Source organism: Chiloscyllium plagiosum, chromosome 4 (genome assembly GCF_004010195.1).
Source record: "Chiloscyllium plagiosum isolate BGI_BamShark_2017 chromosome 4, ASM401019v2, whole genome shotgun sequence".
In the NCBI taxonomy this organism is placed as follows: domain Eukaryota; kingdom Metazoa; phylum Chordata; class Chondrichthyes; order Orectolobiformes; family Hemiscylliidae; genus Chiloscyllium; species Chiloscyllium plagiosum.
In genome coordinates, this window is record NC_057713.1 from 53,218,914 (window position 1) to 53,241,517 (window position 22,604).

General features: G+C 40.2%; 1 protein-coding gene across 1 annotated transcript in view; it reads left to right on the forward strand.

Annotated features, from left to right (window-relative positions):
- Nucleotides 1-2,727: 2,727 nt before the first annotated feature.
- The window catches only part of yes1 (YES proto-oncogene 1, Src family tyrosine kinase), a 79,726-nt gene continuing 59,849 nt past the window's right edge, over nt 2,728-22,604 (forward strand). The window contains exon 1 of the mRNA XM_043688227.1: nt 2,728-3,085. The gene's annotated coding sequence lies outside the window, so the exon portion shown is untranslated. The remainder of the gene's footprint in view (nt 3,086-22,604) is intronic.

The window sequence follows — 22,604 nt, forward strand, 5'->3', positions numbered from 1 at the left end:
TTCTCTGGTACATTGATGGCATTATTGTTGTTGCTTCCCTTTCTCATCCAGAATTGGAAAAATGTATCAATTTGACTTCCAATTTCCACCTGGTCCCCTTTTCTATCTCTGACTCCTCCCTTCCCTTCGTTGACATTTCTGTTCCCATTTCTGGCTATAGACTAGCCACCGATATCCATTACAAACTCAGCAATTCCCAGTTACCTGGATGATACATCCTCACAGTCGATAAAGTGTGGCGCTGGAAAAAGCACCGCAGGTCAGGCAGCATCCAATGAGCAGGGCAGTTAACGTTTCAGGCACGACCCTTCATCAGGATTGATACAGGGCCCTGCCTGAAATGTAAATTTTCCTGCTACTTGGATGCTGCCTGACCTGCTGTGCTTTTACCAATGCCACACTTTAGTGACTCTGGTTCTCCAGCATCTGCAGTTCTCACTAACCCCTGTACATCCTCACCCTGTGCTTCCTGGAAGGGTTCCATCCCATTCTCCCAGTTTCTTTTTCTTCCTTCACATATGTTCTGATGATGCCATCTTCCACAGGGAAAATTCAAGTTGCCTGCCACTTCAACACACCACTGTGTTCCCTCGCTAACATCACTGTCACATGCCTGCTACAGTGTTCCACAAAGCCTTAGCCCAAGTTCAAAGAACAATATCTCATTTTCTGCTTCGGGACCATGCAGTCTCTAGGGTTAACATTGAGTTCAATAAGTGCAGAGCTTGACTCCAATCTTCCATGTTATGACATGGGTTGCTTTTTGCACAGTCACTTACTCTCACGTACTTCTGGGCTTATTGTCACATTATATGGTTGTATTCAGCGCTGCTCTCCTATTTTCTCACTCTTGGTTCTTCATTATTCCTTATTCATCTTTTCTTCTGTCCTGGCCTGATATCCACAATCTTTCCATTTATCTATCCATTTCATGTCTCTCTCTGGGCTCTGTCTCCACCTATCCAGTCACCTCTCCCCTTACCCTAAAAATCAACCCCCCACTCCCCCCCACTTTGGCTTCAGATTTTCCTAGCTACTACAAATGTTAACTTTGCTTTCTTTCCACCGATGCTGCTGGACCTGAGTTTCCTCAACAATTTCTGTTTTTGTTTCAGATCTCCAGTATGATTTATTATTATTTAAGAATCATTACTAGTTGTTCCGCTATTGTAAAATTAAAAATACTGTAAAAGGAGCCAGATGGCCTCCTATGCCCAATCGAGAAAAGAGAACAGGTTCCGAGGAGGGTCACTTGAATGGAAACATTAACTCTGATGTCACTCCACAGGTGCTGCCAGGACTGCTAAATCTTTTCGGTTATCTGTTTTCATAAGAATATAGGTGGCAGCAAGCATCTAAACACAAATAAATACCCCATCACAGAATCACAGAATTGTTACGGTTTTGAAAGGAGACTGCTCAATCCCATTATGTTTGCCTTGTTTGTTCCCACATCCTTCAGAATCACATCCAATAACTACCAACCTATTATAGAGCCATAGAGTCATACAGCATGGAAACAGACCCTTCAGTCCAACCAGTCCATGCCAAACATAATCCCAAACTAAACTAGTCCCACCTGCCTGCTCCTGGCCCATATCCCACCAAACCTTTCCTGTTCATGTACCTATCCAAATATCTTGTAAACATTGTAATTGTACCCACATCCACCACTTTCTCAGGAAGTTCAATCTACACATGAACCACATTCATGTAAAAAAATTGCTTATGTTTGTTTTGAATTTCCCTCCTCTCACCTTAAAAATTTACCCCTCGTCTTGAAATCCCCCATCCTACGGAAAAGATAACTATTAACTCCATCCCTACCTCTCATTATTTTATAAACTTCTTTCGTATCGCCTCTCAACCTCCTACACTTGAGTGAAAAAGTACCTGCCTTTCTTTATAACTCAAACCTATTTTTCCAAAACTGTCCTCATTAGCCTTCAAACTTCAATAAGTGAACTCATTTTCAACGTTCACATACTCACAGACCTATATTGATTCCCAGGTCACGAACAAGTAAAATTTCAAACACTCATTTTTGAATTCCTGCCTGAATTCTATAACTTTCCCCGAACATGTTTAATTAACAAAACAAGATCAGCAATGTGTGAGACCCAGCAGTTTGTTACTGTACGGGACAGGGGGCGCTGCGGAGCCGTGGCTGGTGAGGGCGGGGCCTCAGCTGGAGGCGGAGGAAGGGGCGTGTCCAGTTTGGCGGGGTCGCGGATCCGCGAATGGGTGTTGGGCGCGGGATGGAGGGGGGTGGTGCCACCTGCTATGGATAATTGGGCGGACGGGATAAAATGTCTAGGGGCGGGGCCAAGCGGGGTCTGGCGCGGGTAGAGGGTGGAGCTGAAGATGCTGGGCGGGGCTAATGGTGGAGGGGCGAAGCTGACGGTGCAGGTGATTGGCTCAGATGGGGAGAGGAATTAGCGGGTGGCTGTGAGGGCGGAGCTGACGATGCAGGGGCGGGGCCGTGAAGGCGAAGCTGAAGGTGTACGGTCCGGGCCGTGAGGGCGGAACTGAAGGTGCAGGGGCGGGACTGTTAGGGCGGAGTTAAACGTGCAATGGGCGGAGTTGTGAAGCTGCCGGGACGGGGCTGTTACGGCGGAGCTTGAAGGTGCAGGTGTGGGGCCGTGAGGGTGGAGCTGCACGTGCGGGGACGGAGTTGAATGTGCGGGGGCGGGGCTGTAAGGGCGGGACTATGTGGGCGGGGTTGAAGGTGCAGGGGCGGGGCAGAACCGGAGGCGATGTCCGCTCCCTGAGGAGTCGCCATCTTGTATTCGGAGGTTTGCGGCTTAAGGAGAGTGTGCGCTGGCAGGAGAATGGTTTAGATACGGAACACAGCATTTGAGTTTAAGGGGTTTAAGTTGGGTTTTTGTTCTTTGCCTCGTGTGAAGCTGGCGGGCCGGGAATGAGGTGATGATGATGATGACGGCGGCGGCCCTGTGAGTCGGGCCTAGCCCCGAGCTGGTCGGATCAGTTGGTGGAGCCGCTTTGGCCTCTCCTCTCGGCTGCAGGAAGAGTCGTTAAAGTGATGCGGATGTGAGGAGACGTTCAAGTCCCGGCCGGAGAGCAGGTGAGAGGCTCCTGGGCCTGGTTTTGTTTGCGAGGTGGTGCAGCCCCTGTACCCAGGAAGGGCTCTGTCCTACCCTCCCATGTCTCCCCCCTGTCTCCCCCCTCCTCCTCACCCCAACACCATACCTATCCATTTGTGCAGGGCAAATCCTCTGGAATGGTATATTCCGATAAATAACCAATTAATATTTGTTGTCAGTAAAGGGTTTGAATGTCATGATGCCAGAGTTCCCTGCTCTTCAGCTTGTCTACTTCAATCTTTTACATTCACATATTGGCTGAACTACCTGATGAAGGAGCAGTACTTAGAAAGCTAGTGCTTCCAAAAAAACCTGTTGGACTGTAATCTGGTGTTGTGACTTTTAATATTGGATGATGGAAGCAGTTTGATTATAGGTTTCATTTGAAAGACAGCATTTTCAGTAATGCAGCAATCCCTCTACTGCATTTCAATGCGTTGTGTAAACTATTCAAGATGGGTGCTTTCATGTCATTGTGCCTGATATTGATGCAAAACTCGTGATTTTCCACTGAAAATCTCTCTGAAATTGTAAGTGTACCTTCCTAACATGGACTTCCATAATTGGGAAAGGATAACTGTTTTTGAAAACCTCATTCTGTTCTTGTGGATTATTGTGTGATGTTTTTCTGGCTTTGGTATACCCATCTATTTAAAACTTGTGTAAGTTATTTGTTTTGGTTAAGTAAGGTTTGTCACAGCAGAAACCCCTCCCTAAATATGTTAGTTATGTGCAACATTAGTCATTCATGGGTGTCTGATTAACTATGGGTTTAAAAGCCACAATTAGAATGCACTGGTTAAAATAGTTTTCAACTTGCTGTTCGGAAATGACACATGGAATCTACTGGCAAATAGTAAAATGTATTTTGTGATCTTTTTAAATAACTTTGCCAATATTTTGAAATATGTAAGTTTTAACATGATAGAATTCACAGTAATTTTTCTCTTCCTTATGCACCCATACTCCATTTTGAGTAATGTTTTGTTTTTAAGCAGTTAAATTACTATCCAGCCCACATCCATCTACCTATCACATATTTTCAGCTTTCTTCCTCCCAGACCCACCCCCTCCCATTTATATCTCAGCCCCCTTGGCTCACAAGCCTCATTCCTGATGAAGGACTCTTACCCAAAACATTGATTCTTCTGCTCGGATGCTGTCTGACCTACTGTGCTTTTCCAGCACCATACTCTTGACCTTGATCTCCAGCATCTGTAGTCCTCACTTTCTCCATGCACCTGCTATATAACTTATGAAGTAGTTGGGAATGAGTGTAAAATTTTATTTGGGTGTTTGCGTATTGTCCAGCCGAGTGAAGCAACTTGGGTTTCGGTTTCTTTATCCCCGGTCTTAACGGTCAAGGCATTTTCAAATGGATCTGCACTGAGGATTATGCACAGAAACTACAGCAAAAGCACACTGTCTAAAATGATCATGACTGATCCTCTGTTTTAATTCTCCTCTCTTTCTCCTCCCCCCCCCCCCCCCCCCCCCAATACCCTTTAATGCCTTTAGTTTCTAGAAATCTGTTTGTCTTAAATTGTTCAGCAACTTCACTTTCAGAGTTTTACATGGTAGAGGATTGTCCAGGTTCACCACCTTTTGAAACTGTTTTTCCTCTTTAGGCCCTAAAACCTTAATCTGTATCCAAAAACTGCAAGTCCTTGTTGTAGGAACTCTTGCTCTTCTCCTTCCCACCAAAACTCTGTCTGTCAGAATGTTATCACATTAGTGAGCTTGAATCTCATTCTTCTAAATTCAATCTCTTCTCATGAGAAACCCTGTATCTCAGCTACCGGTTTGTTGAAATTTCACTATACTCCCTCCTATGACAACTGTATATTTTCTTAAATAAGGTGATTAAAACTGCATGCTCTATTGTAAGTGATGTCTCACTAAGACCCTGTACGGTTGCACTGACTGCCTTGCAACGACTTTTCCTAACTATTTGATGTACCTGTATGCTTGCTTTCATGGTCCATAGTAGCAACAGCACTAGTAGAGGAATAAGGAATGGTCTAAAGCCTCCTTAGACACTTGCAAATCTGACTTGGAGAGCAGAGCTGCAGGAGATTGACAAGGCATTTGACAGCTCCAACCTTAATCAGTTCCAAATTACAACTCTCTTGGACCTCCAATATGATAGTGAAGCAGAGCATTGTGACCAAAACAGTCCTGACCAGCAATTCATTCATCTGGAAGTAGTCATCAGCACTGCAGAAAGGAGACAGAGGTCAAGAAGTTGTTCATTGATGGAGATCAATGTCAAGATTAGTGGTTCATGTAGGAGTCGGTAATTCAGAAGTTTTATGGTCATAGGATTTTGCTCTTCCTAATCACTTTCTCTTTGGTTGTTTGTCATGACAACTAGTGTTGAAAGTTAATTAAACTTTATTTTTGTTATGAAGGGCACAAGTCTTGGTTTGTATAACCTGATATTGCATACATTTAGATGATACTGCCTACTTCAGTGTAAGTAGTTCTAAGAATATATTATTTAAAGTGTTGTATTCCTATATTGTATTCAAGAAAACTGGACTCTTCAGAAAAATTTTGTCCATCTTACTTTTTAAATTCTGACATCTGCTTTTCATCACATGACTGTCTAAAGTAATCATGCTTAGAGCTAAGCAACAGCTTTGCCAAAGTGTGAAATATTTCTCACTTGTGTGGCTTTAAAAGATTGCTTAATCCCTGCTGGCTCAAATAGGTATTTTTTACAAATACTGAAAGTATATTACCTCATGCAATGTGTTGAATGTACTATTAAATAGGCTGGCTAAAAACCAAAAGTTTGTATAAATTTTTCATTCCATGCTTAGTTAAATTATTCCTGACTTACTGGCACTAGTTCTCAGTGGTGTGCCAGATCAGTTATCAGCATTGCCACTTTGTTTGCAGTGGCATACCAGCCTCATTCCTACACTTGGCTCCACCCAAAAGTTTGAACTGTCATCACAATCATGTCAAAGAGGACAACACCATGGGTAGCACTGCAAAATGGACACATCATTCATTGTCATTAGCCAAGAGAGTGGAATTATTGCTGTAGTTGGATAGAGAGATCAGGTTAGATATGAGATGGAAACCTTCTCTCCATTCACAAGTTAAAGAAATAGAACCACCAGATCTTGAAATTTTAGGCTTCAAGTGACATTTAGAAAGAAGTGAATAAGCCGAAAGTTATGCATAAACCTGAAGGTGATATATTGGACGGAGTGATAATGGAGTGGATTCAGAGGAGAGAGAACAAATAACTTTGACTAGACCAATGTTGATTAACCTGTCAGGAATCTTTAAGATGAACTGAATAGTTCACATCATGTAACTATATTTCAAATTGGTTACCAAGTTTGAGGTGTCATGGAAAGAGATAATTAAACATGTGGAAATAAAGCTTCAGCAGAACACAAAGCAGCTAGAAATTACATAGACACATTCACTAAGTTATTTGAATAAAAGCTTTCTACTAGATTTTTTTTAAAAATCTGATCCTGGTGATCATTATTTGGCAGGCTAATTCTGACTGGCAGAGATGTTGTCGCGAAGAATGTACTTATTAATGCTGGTTGACAATTAATTGCTAGGATTTTAAATTTTAAACCAGGCTGGTTGACTGGTCAGGGCATTGTGCTGAGAAATAAGCTAAGCTATGATAGTTACCTATTTTGTTGATTATGAAACAGTTGCAGTGTGCATATGTGTTCTGAAAAGACTAAGATCTTGTGTTCTAATACTTGTAGCTTCCAATTCATGCAAATGTGTCGTAAGTGATGATCCTAAATTAATTATCAGTATAATTTGCGCTGTACAAATTGTCCAGCAAATGTTCAAGCAAGAATTAATGCAGATTTACAAAATGTTAATAAAATTAAAAGAGAAGTTTAAGTTCATGAAGCAAAAGAAATTATTGGGGGAAGTCTGAGAGATGTACAGCACAGAAATGGACAGTTGGGAGGGGAGAAATGTTGTAAAAGGGCACAATTGATGGATTTTAAATAAGCATATTCGTAACAAAATAGATGAATTAACCATACAAATGCATGTGAATGCGTATGATCATCTTGCAAGACAAAAAATGACAATTATTTTTATTTCCAGCAATACTCATTAATATTTCTACATCTCATCATATATTTGTTAATGAATCCAGACTCTTGTGCTGGATGATCAACTACGACCATAACCTGGGAACAGGCTTGAAGGGCCAATTGCTTCAATCTGATTTTTACTCCATTCTATCTCCTCAGAAACTGTGGTGATAATGTGTAGAATTAGGAATTCAGATTGAGAGGGAGGAACTTGGGTCAGGTACAACTGCATGTGTATAAAGCAGTAATTACAAAGGAAAGAGAGTGCAGCTGGCTGGAGTGGACTGGGGAGCAGGTTAGCAGCAAAGGCTGTTAAAGACCTGAGGTAGATGTTTAAGAAAATAGTCATGGCTCACAGCAAAAAGGAAATAAGGTAAGAAAGAAGGATTCTAGGAAGGGGGTAAGTAAACCAGGCAAGTTAAGGATAGCAACAGATTTTTTTTTTCCTTTCAATGTGGCAAAGATTACTAGTAAACGAAAGGATTGGGAAAATTGAGGATAACCTTGGAAGTAATATTAAGACAGACAGCAAAGCTTCTCCAAAGTACAGTAAACATTCTATTATCAGGCACCTATGCAACCAGGAATATGCCAATTGATCAAATATTCTGGACTATAAGACACAGAGGCAGAAATTCGGCCATTCAACCCATCGAGTCTGCTCTGCCATTCAATCATGGCTGATAAGATTCTCATCCCCATTTTCCCGCTTTTTCCCTGTAACCCTATCCCAGTCTTAAATATACTCAATGACCTGGGCTCCACAGTCTTCTGTGGCAGTGAAATCCATAGATTCGCCACCCTCTGGCTGAAGAACTTTCTCCTTATCTCCGTTCTAAAAGGTCTTCTCTTTACTCTAAGGCTAAACCCTTGGGTCCTAGTCTCTCCTATAAAAGGAAACATCTTCCCAACAACCACTCTGTCCTGGCCATTTAGTATTCTGTATGTTTCAATTAGATCCCCCCTCATCCTCCTCCATATGTTAACCTTTTCATTCCTGGAACTCTTCTTGTGAACTTCTTCTGAGGACGCTCCTTCTCCCAGTACATCCTTCCGGAGGTATGAGGCCCAAAACGGCACATTACTTCAAATGTGGCCTGACCAGAGCATTATAAAGCTCCAGAAATACATCCCTGATTTTATATTCGAGTCCTCTCAAAATAAATCCCATCATTGCATTTGCTTTCCTAAAGACTGATTCAACCTGTAAGTTTACCTTGAAAGAATCCTGGACTAGAACTCCCAAGTCTTTTTGCACTTCAGACTTCTGAATTTTCTCCTTTAGAACATCAAAGTGCATGATCTCTCACTTTTCCACGTTGTATTTCATCTTGCCACTACTTTGTCCATAATCCTAACCTGTTCAAATCCTACTGCGGCCTCCCCGCTGCCTCCATGCTACCTGCAATGCTAACTATCTTTGTATCATCTGCAAACCTAGCCAGAATGCTCTCAATTCCTTCATCTATATCATTAATGTATAAAGTGACAAATTGTGGTCCCAACACCAAACCTTGTCATTGATTGCCATCTTGAGAAGGACCCTTTTATCCCACTCTCTGCTTACTGCCAGCCAGCCAAGCTTCTATCCATGCTAACACCTTGCCTCTGACACCATGAGCCCTTATCTTACTCAGTAGCCTTCTGTGTGGCACCTTTTCAAAGGCCTTCTTGAAGTCCAGATAGATAATATCCATTGGCTCTTCCTGCTCGTTACTTCCTCAGAGGTCTAGCAGATTTGTCAAGCATGACCTCCCCTTGATGAAACCATGCTGATTTCCCCTATTTTACCATAAACTTCCAAGTAATCAGGTATCTCATCCTTCACAATGGATTCTAGGGTAGGATTCCAGGATTATCTCAAGGTAGACTTGCAGGTTGAGTCAGTAGTTAGGAAGGCAAATGCAAAGGTGGCATTTATTTTGAGTGACTTGAATATAAAAGCAGAGATGTACTTTTGAAGCTCTATAATGCTCTTGTCAGACCACATTTGGCAGCACAGTTGCTCAGTGGTTAGCACTACTGCCTCACAGCACCAGGGTTCCAGGTTCAATTCCAGCCTCTGGCCACTGTGTGGAGTTTGCACATGTCTGCGTGGATTTCCTCCAGGTGCTCTGGTTTCTTCCCACAGTCCAGAGTTGTTCAGGTCAGGTGAATTGGCCATGGTAAATTGCCCATTGTGTTAGGTGCATTAGTCAGAGGGAAATTGGTCTGGGTGGGTTACTCTTTGGAGGGTCAATGTGGACTACTTGGGCCAAAGGGCCTGTTTCCAGGGAATCTAATCTGATCTAATCTTACCCACAACTGAGGTCCATATTAATTAAAGTTAAAACACTATTAGAAATATAATCAGGGATATACATATCACTGTTATACTTTATTTACAGCATAAATAATTTAAATGTAACTTCGCCTTAACTAAAACGTACCGGCACAGAGCCTTCTAACTTGCATCTTCAAGTGATTACTTGGACATTGCGGTATTTGAGGAGAAATTGATTCGAAATTTAATCAACTGTTAATATTTTGCTTGGGCATTCAATTGGACAAGTATGTTTATGTTAAGATAAATGAATTTTAAAAACTAATAATTAGACAATAATACAGTAAACTTCAGTATTTGAGGTATATTTTTGCCAGTTTATCAAGAGTGCCAGTTAAAACAAAGGCTATATATATTTTTAAAAATCCAAAGTGAACCTAGGGTGTTAGAGAATGAGCCTGGAAAAATGAGAAACCAGGAAATGAAATAAATACTTTGCACCAGTCTTCACAGTGGAAGATGCGAATAGCAATCCAGAATTCCTAAGTATGGGACAAAAGGAGGAAAGGAAATGAAAGCACTAACTATCGCTAGAGGTGGTAGGGAAATTTATGGTTCTGAAGATCAATAGGTCTCCTGTGAGAAAGTGTATAAGACTCATGTCCCTATGCAGATGGACGATCCCTCTCCCTCTCCACCCCCTTCCAGATTCCGGAATAAAGATGACGGAGGTAAAACTATACTGTGTCTCTGAGCATTTTGCTTCAACTGAGACGGAAGTGGGACAACACCTGGACCTAATAAAGTACATCCTAGGATATTAACAGGAGCAGCTACAACAATTGTGGGTGCAATGGTAGTCATCTTCCAGGAATCCTTAGATTCTGGAAAAGTTCCATGGATAGAAAAATTGAAAATGTAAAACCTTTATTTAAAAATTGAAAGGTACAAAAAAATGGATCACTTTAGACCAGTTAGACTAATATTTTCCCATTGACATATTAAGCTATTATAAAGAATATGATAGCGCAGTTGGAAATTTTAATATCAACATGGCTTCATGAAGGCAAAATCATACCTGCCAAGCAAGATAGATAAAAGGAAAGCAATGGATGTAGTATTTCTGGATTTTCAGAAGGTGGTTGATAGGGTACCTCATTTCAGGCTAAGGGTTGGCTAACTAATAGAGCTTGGGATAAAGGTGGGACAGATGCATTTTCAGGATGGCAACTTGTGATTAGTGGAGTGCTACAGGGATCGGTGCTGGGGTAAAAATTATTTTACAGTTTTATATTAATGATTTAGATGAGAAAAGTGAATGTATAATATCCAATGGCAAGTAGAATATAATATAGGGAAATGAGAAGTTTAGCAGGACCAGTAGAGAAACTGAAATATTATTTACATGGAGAAAGATTGCAGAAAGCTACAGAGCAGCTGTATTTGGGGGTCCTCATCTATGAATCTGAGTTAGCATCTAAATTCAGCAAGTAATAGGGAAAGCAAGTGGAATGTTAGCCTTTAATTGAAGGGGAATGGAGTATAAAAGGACGGTTGTGCTAAAACTATACAAGGCACTAGTCAGACCACAGCTGGATTACTGTGATCAGTTTTGGGCCCTTTTATTTAAGGAAAGATATACTGGCATTGGAAGCAGTCCAGACAAAATTCACTAGGTTGATACCTGGTTTGGAGGAACTGTCATATGAGAAATTGAATAGGTTAGGGCTGTACTCTGAATATATGTACTATACTCAGTATGAAAGAGTGAGAGGTGATCTTCTTGAAATACGCAAAATTCTTAAGACACTTGACAAGATAGATGCAGAAAGATATTTTCTTGTGGAAGAGTCTAGGACTACAGGGCATGACATCAGGATAAGGGTTCACACATTTCAGACTGAGGTGAGGAGGAATTTCTTCTGTATGTAACATATCTGTGGGATTCTTTACTACAAAGGGCTGTAAGGGAATCCTCATTTCAGTATTAAATGTACGACCCCTTATTTTGGTATGGTGCCTTTTGGTCCTAGACTCTTCCGCAAGCGAGAACACCTTTTTGATCTTACAAAAGGAAAGTATTTGATGAAACAGCTGAAGATAATAAGACCATAAGATAAAGGAACAGCAGTAGAGGACTCTTGTGTAGTGGTAGGGTCTCTGCCTGTGGATCGAGAGACTTGGGTTCAAGTTTCCCCTCCTCCAGAGGTGTGTAATAACATATCTAAGCTGGTTGATTAAAAAAGGAGGTTAAATAAATAGGAACATTTGTAGGCCACTTTGTCATTCAGTAGGATCATGGCTTCATCCACTTTCTTGTGTTTTTCCTATAACCCTTGCCGGGCTCAAGATTGTTGAGCCTAGGACAATACACAGAGGGATCTTGCAGTGATATCCTGGAACTGAAATGACTGACCTCCAGTATGACAGTCCTCTCCCTTTTGTGAAAGAAATAACTCCAACTGAGAGAAGCACCCTTCCTCACAGACCTTTACAAAGTGAGCATAAATGGTCAGGTTGCTGTGGAAGTTAATGAGGAATAGATGAAACTTTGGAGGTGGGGCTACACAAGGTGCTAAACACCAGAATCCATTCCTTGGAATGGGACTGGGCTCAATTTGCTGCTTTGGCCTTTATTGACAGCACCACCTCTATTTCAAATGGCATTATCTTCAGCGTAAAAAGTTAAAGGTTGAGTACATCAACCATGCCGCCTTCCTCCATGGATAGTCCCACTTTTTGGATCCTGCTCATCTTCCCGTCCTTGCTTTACCACCCTTTCCCTGTTTCTATGCCATTGGAAGAGTTTTGAAATTCCCTTTTTGGCTAGTATCTACTCATATTAATTCTTCTTATTTCTTTTTCGACTTCTGGCTCTCTTTATCCAGCCAGTTTATGAGCACACTATTTCTGCTGTTTACTCTTTTTTTTTCAATGTCCATGGAATTCTGGGTTTATATGTCCTACATTACCCCCTCTGTGGTATAGCTTGACTTTTCTTGAGCTTTCTTGAGCTATCTCCTGACTTTTTTTTCCCTGTTAAGGTTTTCTTGCCCCTTGCATTGGTTTAGTAAAATTACTACTGATTCTATAATGTACAAGTTACCCTGTTAAAATATTTTGAGGCTTGTGAAAGCAGTCCCAAGAAAATCTTCATCCTGCAGGAGACGCACTTCAAATCTGTGGAGAAAGGAACAGACCTGACTTTTCAGGTACAATATGACTACTTGGATTTCTATGTTTGGAATGTGTTTATTAGTGTGTTTCTTAAAAATGTTATTCCATTTAAGTTGAGCTGGAATAGGGCTGGATCTCTGACCAGCTGAATTAATACCAGTATATTATCCCAAAGTGTATTGTCAAGATTGTACCTCCGTTTACTTTAAATAAATACTTTAATCGAATAAAGAATTATTCTGATAGAACAGGTATGCAACATGTATAGTTCTAAGATGTTCTGTCTGGTTTGTAGGAATGATACTATTAACATTTTCCAATTTAGAGTTTCTATATGTTGCTTTGTAAAGTGTTTGGAAAATGTAATGGCAACTATTGGTGGAGTTCACAGCTAACAGGGAAATTTCACTTAATTATGAGATATGATAATGTGCAGTTCTGAAGAAGGGTAACTGCACTTAACATGCTGCCAGACTTGAGTTTCTCCAGAAATTTCTGTTTTTGTTTGTTTCAGATCTCCACCATCTGCAGTTCATGGTTTTATGATAGTTTGCATGCCTGTGCATATACTTGTTCAAACATATCAAATTTTGTTGGCATCTTAAGATTATGTTACAAGGCAGTATCTATTCGTCTGTTTCCAGAAAAAGCAGATTTGTGTGAACAAATGTTGTGGCAGTCTGCACTCTGCAGGTTCATATTTCAACATTTTGAGGCCAACAATGGAACAAGCTGCCACCTCTTGCTATGCTGAAGTCCAATCTCAATTGCAATCCATTTAAAGTTCCTACATTGATTTGTTGAACTGATTATCTTGAACAGGAAAGAATTTATTGAAGGAAAAGTGGGAAAACAAAATTCTTCATGAACCTCCAATATACAGTCTTATCAGCAAGTAGGCCCTTAGCCCTTCGACAATTTAGATTGTGGCTGATTTGAATTGTGTTCTGACCTGTCAGCCCTCTGTCTTTTTCTTTTTTCCTTGCTGAAACTCTAGATGGAACAGTGGGTGCGCACCCCTCTCAATCAAGCTGATTAACAACTCCCTGGGCCTGCTCTGACCTACATAAACTCTCCTTCAATTTGAGTCCTGTCACAATCACTTCTCTCTCCTTCCCTCCCTATTCTGGCTGCACTTTCAGTCAGATTCTGTGTTAATGTGCAGACAGAGCAAAAGAAACAGGATCACTGGAAGAGCAAAACCTCAGTGTTAGTCTCTCTCACTCTCTCACTCACTCTCTCTCTCTCTCTCCCACTCTCTCTCTCTCCCACTCTCTCTCTCTCTCCCACTCTCTCCTGCTCTCGCGCGCGCTCGCTCTCTCACGCGCTCGCTCTCTCTGATTGCCTCCACAATTTTCCTGGGCAATTTAGGGCTGATTGTGGACACATTTAATCGCTATCTTCATATTTTGAGTATTGCATCTAATCCAAAACATCAGGAAACGTATGAATTATTAGGATGACACACAATGTCGGGTAACATGGTGGCTCAGCAGTTAGCACTGCTGCCCCAAAGCGCATGGGATGCAGATTCAATTCCAGCCTTTGGTGACTGTGTCTGTGGAGTTTGCACATTCTCTCCAAGTCTGCCTGGGTTTCCTGCAGGTGCTCCAATTTCCTCCCACAGTACAAAGATGTCCAGGTTAGGTGGAGTGGCCATGCTAAATTGCCTTAGTGTCTAGGAATGTGCAGGCCAGGTGGATTAGCCATGGGAAATTCAGGGTTACGGGGTAGGGTAGGGGGATGCTCTTCAGAAGGGCAGTGTGGGCTGAATGGCCTGCTTCCACACCATAAGGATTCTATCAATGTCCTTGTGCTGATTTACTTTCTTAATCATTATAGCATCATCTACAGTGTAAACCAGTTCAATGTGGCTTGGTACCAAATTATCCAGTTTCCAGATTCAGACTTGGAACATCTGCAGGTTACTGACGTACATTTCCTGACATATGTCTTGACGTATGGGAAGTGCCTCAGAAGTTCAAACGTTTGATGTGTTCGCCCCACCTGCCCACTGATTTAACTGCAGCTCACTCAGGTCACCTGCCAACCAGTTTAATCACTTGCCCACTTCCAAACTGGCAATCATTTATTAAAAGGCGTGACATTTAAAACTTACCTGAATACGATAGCTGGTGCTGTAAAAAGGGGCATTTCTATTCCTGAAAGATCTTGGTCATTATATTTCAGTGTACCTTTGTTTAATCAACATTTTATTAAAATTATTTAGGATTTGCAGTTGTATTCTTGAAAAGCTTAAGCCTACTTTATGTTCTAGTGCATCTAAACTTTTGGTTAATATATTTTGAAACAGAGTCCAAGACTATGGCTGTATATATTCAAAAACCACAGGAAAGGTACTTTGGCCCATCACGTCTGCACCAACATAACTACCACTAAAAGTGTGCTCATCACAACTTTCCTGCGCTTGTCCCTTATCCTTGAATGCTATGGTATTTGAAGTACTCATCTAAATATTTTTTAAAGTTGTAAGGTTTCCAGTTTCTGCTACCTTCCCACTGAGTGGAAAAAAGTTCTTTTCCTAAATCCCCTCAATCTCCTGCCCCTTACCCTAAAACCATGCTCTCTCATGATTGACCCCTCAACCAAGGAAAATAGCTGATCTCTCTTCATCCTGTCTGTACCCCTCATAATGTTCTTTATTTCAGTCTTAACCCCTTCCATCTTTTCTCAAGAAAACAACCTAAGTCTGTCTTGTCTCTCCTTTATAGCTCGATTTCTCCATCCCAGGCAATGTCCTGGTGAACCACCTCTAATTGTACAACTAAAAGATTTTTCATTGCTGCCAGAATCCCTAAGCTGAATCAAGGTCAAAATGTCGTCTTGACTGGAAATATTAAAATGTATTTAATAGAAAAAGGGTGCTTTTGCAGTTTGGATTAAAGGAATAACCTAGCAATTTTAGTTTGGCAATGTATCTTGAGTTAGAAGCTAAATGAACACCAAAGGTTTACCATAAAATTATTTACTCTGCTGTGTATCATGGTATTTACTTCTGGTTTCAGAATTCCTTCTTTAAAAACAGTAAATTTTAAACCTTTGTGTTCCTTTTAATTTATCATCTAAATATTCTTCTGCCAAACAGTAATTTAACTGTTTGGATCTGGAAGGCATTTGACTGCATGCCAACAAATGTTACTACACAAAATAAGAGTTAATGGAGTAGGGGTAAAGTATTAGCACGGCTAGATAATTGGTTAGTTAATAGGAAGTAGACAATGTGAAGAGATATGTTATCTTTAAGTTGGTAAGATGTGACAAATGGAATGCTACAGGGATCCATGCTGGGGCCTCTTCCATTTACAATGTATATAAATGACTTAGATGAAGAAACCTAATAAGTAGGTGCCAAATTATCTGTACCTAAGACAGGTAGGGAAGTGGGCACCAGGAGTCTGCATGGAGTTACCAATATGTTCAATAAATAGATGAAAATTTGACAGAATGCAAAGGATAAAAATGTGAATTTATCCACTTCACTTTTCTGATCTCTCTAATATATTACTTAAATTGAGAGATTGCACAACTGATGTCTCAAGTTATCTTTGTGGCCTAGTACATGAAATGACAGAGTGATTAGGCATGTAAGGTAAGTGGTTAACCAGGTATAAAAATAGGAATATTTAAACGGTTTCAAGCAAGTCTAAACACCAACTGATGCAAACCTAGCCTGTCCAACTTTTCCTCAGATTTCCTATCCATTTCAGCTGTTAATCCATTAAAACACCTCAACTGCATTCAAGGTACTTATGTCCTGCTCTTATTAAGGAACTCAGTACTGCACGCTGTCTCCTAGATGTGGTCTCTCAAGTGCCTTGCATAATTGAAGCATAGCCTCCCTGCTTCTATTCTGCATTTCCCTTGCAATAAATGATAACATTCTATTAGCTTTCCTAATTATTTGCTGTACCTACATACTAACCTTTTGCAATTGCAAGGGCACTTAGATCCTCTATGTCAGAGCTGTGCAGTTTCTCACATTTAAATAATATGCTTTTAAGTCATCCTGCCAAACTGGGCAATTTCACATTTTCCTCATAATACACTATTTGTCAGATCCTTACCCACTCCTTCAGGAAGCCACAATAAGATAGTTATGTCCTCTGAAACTCTCAACTTATTTTCTGACCTTTGTGCCAGAAAAACAATCTCAGCTTCAGTCTTTTGAAGTTATGGAGCAGTTATGTACCACTGTGAACAGTGTTGTGGCCCTACAGAAACACATTCAGACAAAAATTGATGTCAAACCAAGATGATTTAAATGGTAAATATTTAGTCAAATGATGTGAACTTAGGCATTAAAAGAAAGCTAACAAAGCATAGAGGTTTAAAGTAAGAATTAGAGTCTGATGCCCATACACTGAAGTTCAGCTATCAACGATGGAGAGAAGAGAAGGTTGTACACAAGAGTTGGATGATCATTAATTTTTTGTACGTTCTATTAGCTTTCCTAATTATTTGCTGTACCTACATACTAACCTTTTGCAATTGCAAGGGCACTTAGATCCCTTGCAATTAAAAAGATGGAAGAAGCAAGTTTTAGAATCGGTGATATCATTGGAAGCTGAAAATTTTAAATATTGGACAAGCTGATTTCAGCCTGTAAATAGTGAGCGGAAATGATTTGCTGATGATTTTGAGACTCTTGAGAGTCAATATTGACGTGAATTCTCTTTCAATTTAAGATCAAGATCATCTGTGATGAGGGAACGTCTCCATTTTCAACTGGTAGAAATTGTAGTTCCTCTGGATGCTGGTCAAAAAGCTTTACAGCCGGTGAATGAGTTTAAACAGTAGTGAAGCATGTGTATAATGTAAAATTATGAAGGGCAATGATAGGGGAGACAGTAGGTAATGTCTGTCCTTGATGGAGAGATCAGTAACCAGAGACATAAGTTTAAGCTAATAGATTGAACGCTCAGAAACTCTTGCAACTTCTAAGTATTTAGATGTGCATTTGCGAGGCCCAAGGCTATGGCCCATGTGCTGGAGAATGAGATTGAAATAGTTAGGTGGTTATTTCTGACTGGTGGGACATGATGAGCCAAAGGACCTCTTTGTGCTGTAGACCTCTGACTCTAATGCCGAATATTGGCCTTTGTGCCGAGATCATGGTGAATGCCTGCTGCCTTAAACAGATGCAAAGAAAATAGAAATGCAACAAAAAATTAAATACATTCTTCCAGTTTACTTAATCTTAAGAATTAAGATGCTCTGCCAAAAGCTGTTTCAGTTTTTCAGTGACTATTATGGCCTTCTGCAGTGGACCTCTTGGTAAGAAAGTCCATTATACTTTTTCCACTGGAATCTACTGGGTAGTACCAGAGAGAAAATAATATTCCCCTAACCATTCTACAGTACTAACAACTTGCACTACTTTTTAACTTCTGACCAGTAAAGATGTGACAACTGAAAGTTTTTCCCCATTCTGATGTATCTTAAGTCTCCTTTGCTCCTCAAGTTAAACTTAACAGCTGTAACTGATAAGACATTCAATGTTACTGTTTTTTTTGTAAAGTGGTTATGCCCAATTTATGCTTTGTGTCAATTGGAATATCCAGAATTCTAAGCCATAATAATATAAAGTATTTAAAGTGTAATGGTGTCTGTTCCACTAGAGGTGTGTGTGTGTGTTTCATGTCTGCCAGCTTGACTCATTCCTGTGATGAAGGGCTTACTTTATGAAGAAAGACTGAACAATATTCCATTGCTCGGGAGTATTTAAAATTGAGCTTGTTTGAAAAAATTGATTCAACTACTTTGGTAAGAGGATAAGTGTAACAATCATACAAATTGCCAACACTCTGGGACAAATGGCAATATGGTAACTAAGTATAATCCAAGTGAAATTACAGTGATAGCAATTGAATAATCTGGAGCATCTAATTAATTTCCAGTTTCCTCAGGCTTTCAGATTTTTCCCCAAAGGTGGTCAGTGTTAATTTTTGAGGGAGAGTCACATCAATTAGGAAGCAAAGAAACTAGTCAGAGATTAATTTGAGATTTTTCAAGCTTGTTTGTTTTTAAAAATGATTACATTTCGCACAGTAATAAATCGAAATAGTGGTATCGTGATATAGTGCCATCTGTCCACCCACTCCACCAACTTGACCATATCTTTTGAGTTCCATGATATCCTCACTTTACAGATCTTCCAAGTTTAGTGTCATCTGCAAACTTGAAAATTGTCACCTGCACACCAAGATCCAGATCATTAACACATATCGGGAAAAGTAAGGGTTCCAATACCAATCACTGGAGAACTCCACTACAAACCTTCCCTCAGCCTTAAAAATATCCATTGACCATTACTGTTTTATATCACTCAGCCAATTTTGTATCAATTTTATATCAATTTGTTTTGTATTATAAGATCCACCCTATGGTTACAAAGTTTTGTTGAAGTGTAAAAATTTTCTCTTTAATAATGCTAAAATATTTTGGTGAAGTTATGTCTAGTTCTAGTGGGTCTTGTTTGAAAAGCTATGTGCTTATCTAATTTTGAAGTCCATCTATTCTTTTGAAGTACAGTAAGGCTGATGTCTTGATTAAGTTCTCCAGGGTGTAATTGGACCTAGATGACTGCTTTAGCTAATTATCAATGTACGAATGTTTTCATTGTTGTGACATCAAATGCACTGTGTAAAATCACTGTACTGCTCCAAGATCATCTAGAATCTATTGACACTGGTTGAAAGGTGCATAATGTCTGGGGATTAGATGTCCTGTGGCCAAAATCACATTGAACTTAAGTGATTGACCAGCTGCTAAACTGAGAGTCATGATGGGAATGCAGCCCCGGAACTTCGATTAGATCCAATGAGATTATCTACTGAAGTTTTAATGACTGAGCAAATCAATTCTAGAAAGGCAAAGTTTGCTACAAATGCAGCCATCATAATATCTCTTAATATAGTGCAGGGTAATTTCTGCTGACAATTAGCTTTCAGGGCTGGTATTTGCTTTGGAACTTCTAAAACCATGTGGTGACAACTTTCTGTTCAACATTCATGTTACAATTTGCACCGATGGTCAGCTAAACTTGCCCACTTAACATGATTAGTGTTTAAGTACTCTGATGTCACTTTTGACAGCATCCTTGAATTGGAGCTTTGAGCACCCTAGTGGTCTCCTGGCAGAGACAACTGCCCTGTATAACACATTTTTGGAGATATAACCATCTTTTCTCCTATCTGAGAAAGTGTCTAAAGTATGAACAAGTAGGGAAAGAGTTAAGTTTTGATTTTTAAGAAACAAAAGTTCAGCTAAGCATGACTCATATCAGATAAGAACTTGCAGTAAACAATGAGGTGCTGGAGGCAAGCGTCCTGTGTTAACAAGGTGGAAAAGCATTCAGTATGTAAAGTCAATTAACATGGTGAAAAGTATTCATTATGCGAATCCAGTTACTCATTGTGTAACAGCAGGTAGCTTAATCTTTATATTGACACTCGCTGCTTGTAATGGTCACCCAATCAATATGTATGTTGCCTTATCTGTTATGTTATATTATGTTGCTCCTCCCTGTAAATGACTGTATAATTCCTTAAGAAACTGCTGTTTGAGAGAAGACCGCGAACTCGTGTCTCTGTGCACATGGATGATTGTTCTCTCTCCCTCTAGGGCCCAGAATAAAGATGGAGGTAAAGCCATACTATGTCTGAGTGTTTTGCTTCGACTGATACGTAGATAGGGAAACGGGACGACATATCTACATGCTCAAGCCAGAAAAATCTCTTTCCTTAATTTGCGCCAGCATGCCTACATTGTTTGAACTTAAATGATTTCTTTATTGATGGCTTTGTTTTTCCATGTAATGCTAAAGATGCATCCTGGACACCAGAGATGGAATTTATTGATTCTGATAATTTCTGGTAAATTGTTCCTTGTAAACTGCTATTGTCTACAGCTTAGGAAATTGGGTAATAATTCTTGGTGCAATGGAATCTGAATAATTTCAAGGTTTAGGTGAAAAATAATTTTTTACTCTTGGGTGTAAGTTGATGGAATCCTTTTGTGAGACAGAAAACATTAGCCTCTGATGGAGCTTCAAAGAACTCATAAACTGCAATACAGTTCATGATGAGGACATGTTGGAGGAAATCCCCCAGTACCCCATCAAAGGTGATCTTTGACTCCCAACTGTGACAGAAGTTGAAGCCATCATGAGATATAGGAAGAATAAAAAAGCTGCAGGAGTACTGGGATTCCAGCAAAGATTTTCAAACTTGGAGAAGCAATGCTTATCTGTCATCTCCATCAACTGTTCCTGAAAATCTGGGATGAAGAAGAAATTTTTGCTGATCTCAGGGATGCTTCCATCACCATCTCCAAGAAAAGAAACTCTGTAGACTGTAAGAACTACTGAGACATCTCCCTACTCTCCATTGCCAGGAAGTTCATTGCCCAAAAGAGAGGTAAGTAGCTTCTCCCACTGAGGAAGTCCTTTCAGAAAGTTTTTCTGGCTTCTTACCAAAAAATGAAACTGTAGACATGATTTTCACTCTGCTACTTCAACAGAAAGGCCAGCAACAACACCAACCACTCTTTGGCCTTCATTTATCCTACCAAGGTTTCCGACTCAGTTGGAAAACGCTATGGAAGGCACTGTTAAAGGTCAGCTATCCAGTGAGTTTCTACAACATCCTCTATGTCCTCCAAGACAACATGTTGATGGCGGCCTTCATCATTGGTAATATGACAACTCTTTGAGGTTGAGTCAAGCAGTGATATCATCGCTTCCACTCTTTTCTCCATCTTAAGAACAAACCTCTGTGATGCGGACATTGTCTGTCTACAAGACAATGGAAAACTTTCGAACTTCAAACCTATTAAAATCTTAACAAGAAAACAACACCGACCTCACTTGTGGAACTTCAGTTTGCAGATAACAATGTCATCTCTGTGTTGGAAGAGAATTTTCAAGCCTCGCTTAATGCTTTCACAGAACCATTCTGAAGAATTGGTTTCAACCTGAGACTCAAATCCTTTACCAACCTATCCCAGGTCAAGTTATGGTTCATTCCTCCATTAAGATTCGCTGAGAAATTCTCCCAAACTTGGAACATTTCTCTCACCTGGGAAGCTATCTCTCATCTGTGGCTGACATTAATTCAAAGATTTACCATTGCATCCAGTCTGCAAGTGCTGTCTTAAAAAGGAAAGTCTTTGACAATTGTGACATCCATACTGGTGCCAAAATCCTTGTTTTGGGCAGTTATTCTCTCAGCTCTTCTGTATAGTTGGCGGATTTAGAATACAGTTGACATAACCTTAAGACCCTTGAAGTACTTTCAATGCTATCTTAGATTATCCACATCAGTTAGAAGGACAAGCATACAAACATCAGTGTTCTAGAAGCAGCTAATATCACTAGCATTGAGGCAGTATTCATCCAAAACCAACTCTTTTGGGCTCTCCACACGTTTAGGATGCCTGAGTTCTGACTGCCACAGCAAATCAACTTCACCCAGCTCAAGGAAGGCAGACAAACAAGAGAAGGACAAAGGAAATATTTCAAAGATTCCTTGAAGACAGCCCTCAAGAAATGCCACATCAACATCAACGCTTGGGAATTCACAAACTCCTGTATGAAGGCGACAGTTTTTCAAGAATGCCTGTTGGCAAGAAGTAGTACAGAAAAGGAACCAGAGAATGGAATGCCAATAATCTCAAGGTCAAAGTCCATTTCCACCTCCTGGCAACACATACCAAATGCGTGGTCCAAAGATGCAGCTTTGGATCAGACTCCTTAGCCATGTAAGGATCCACAGAACCCATGACCAGTAACAGAATTTCCTAGGTGGACAATCGTACTGTCATTAGCAAGTGATTGATGTTGATTAAGTTTACCAGGCTTTGATGTTATGAGAATATAGAAGCACTTGGTCCTATGGGGCAGTTTAATATCCATTCAGAAGTTCCTTATCAGGACATCTGTCTTCA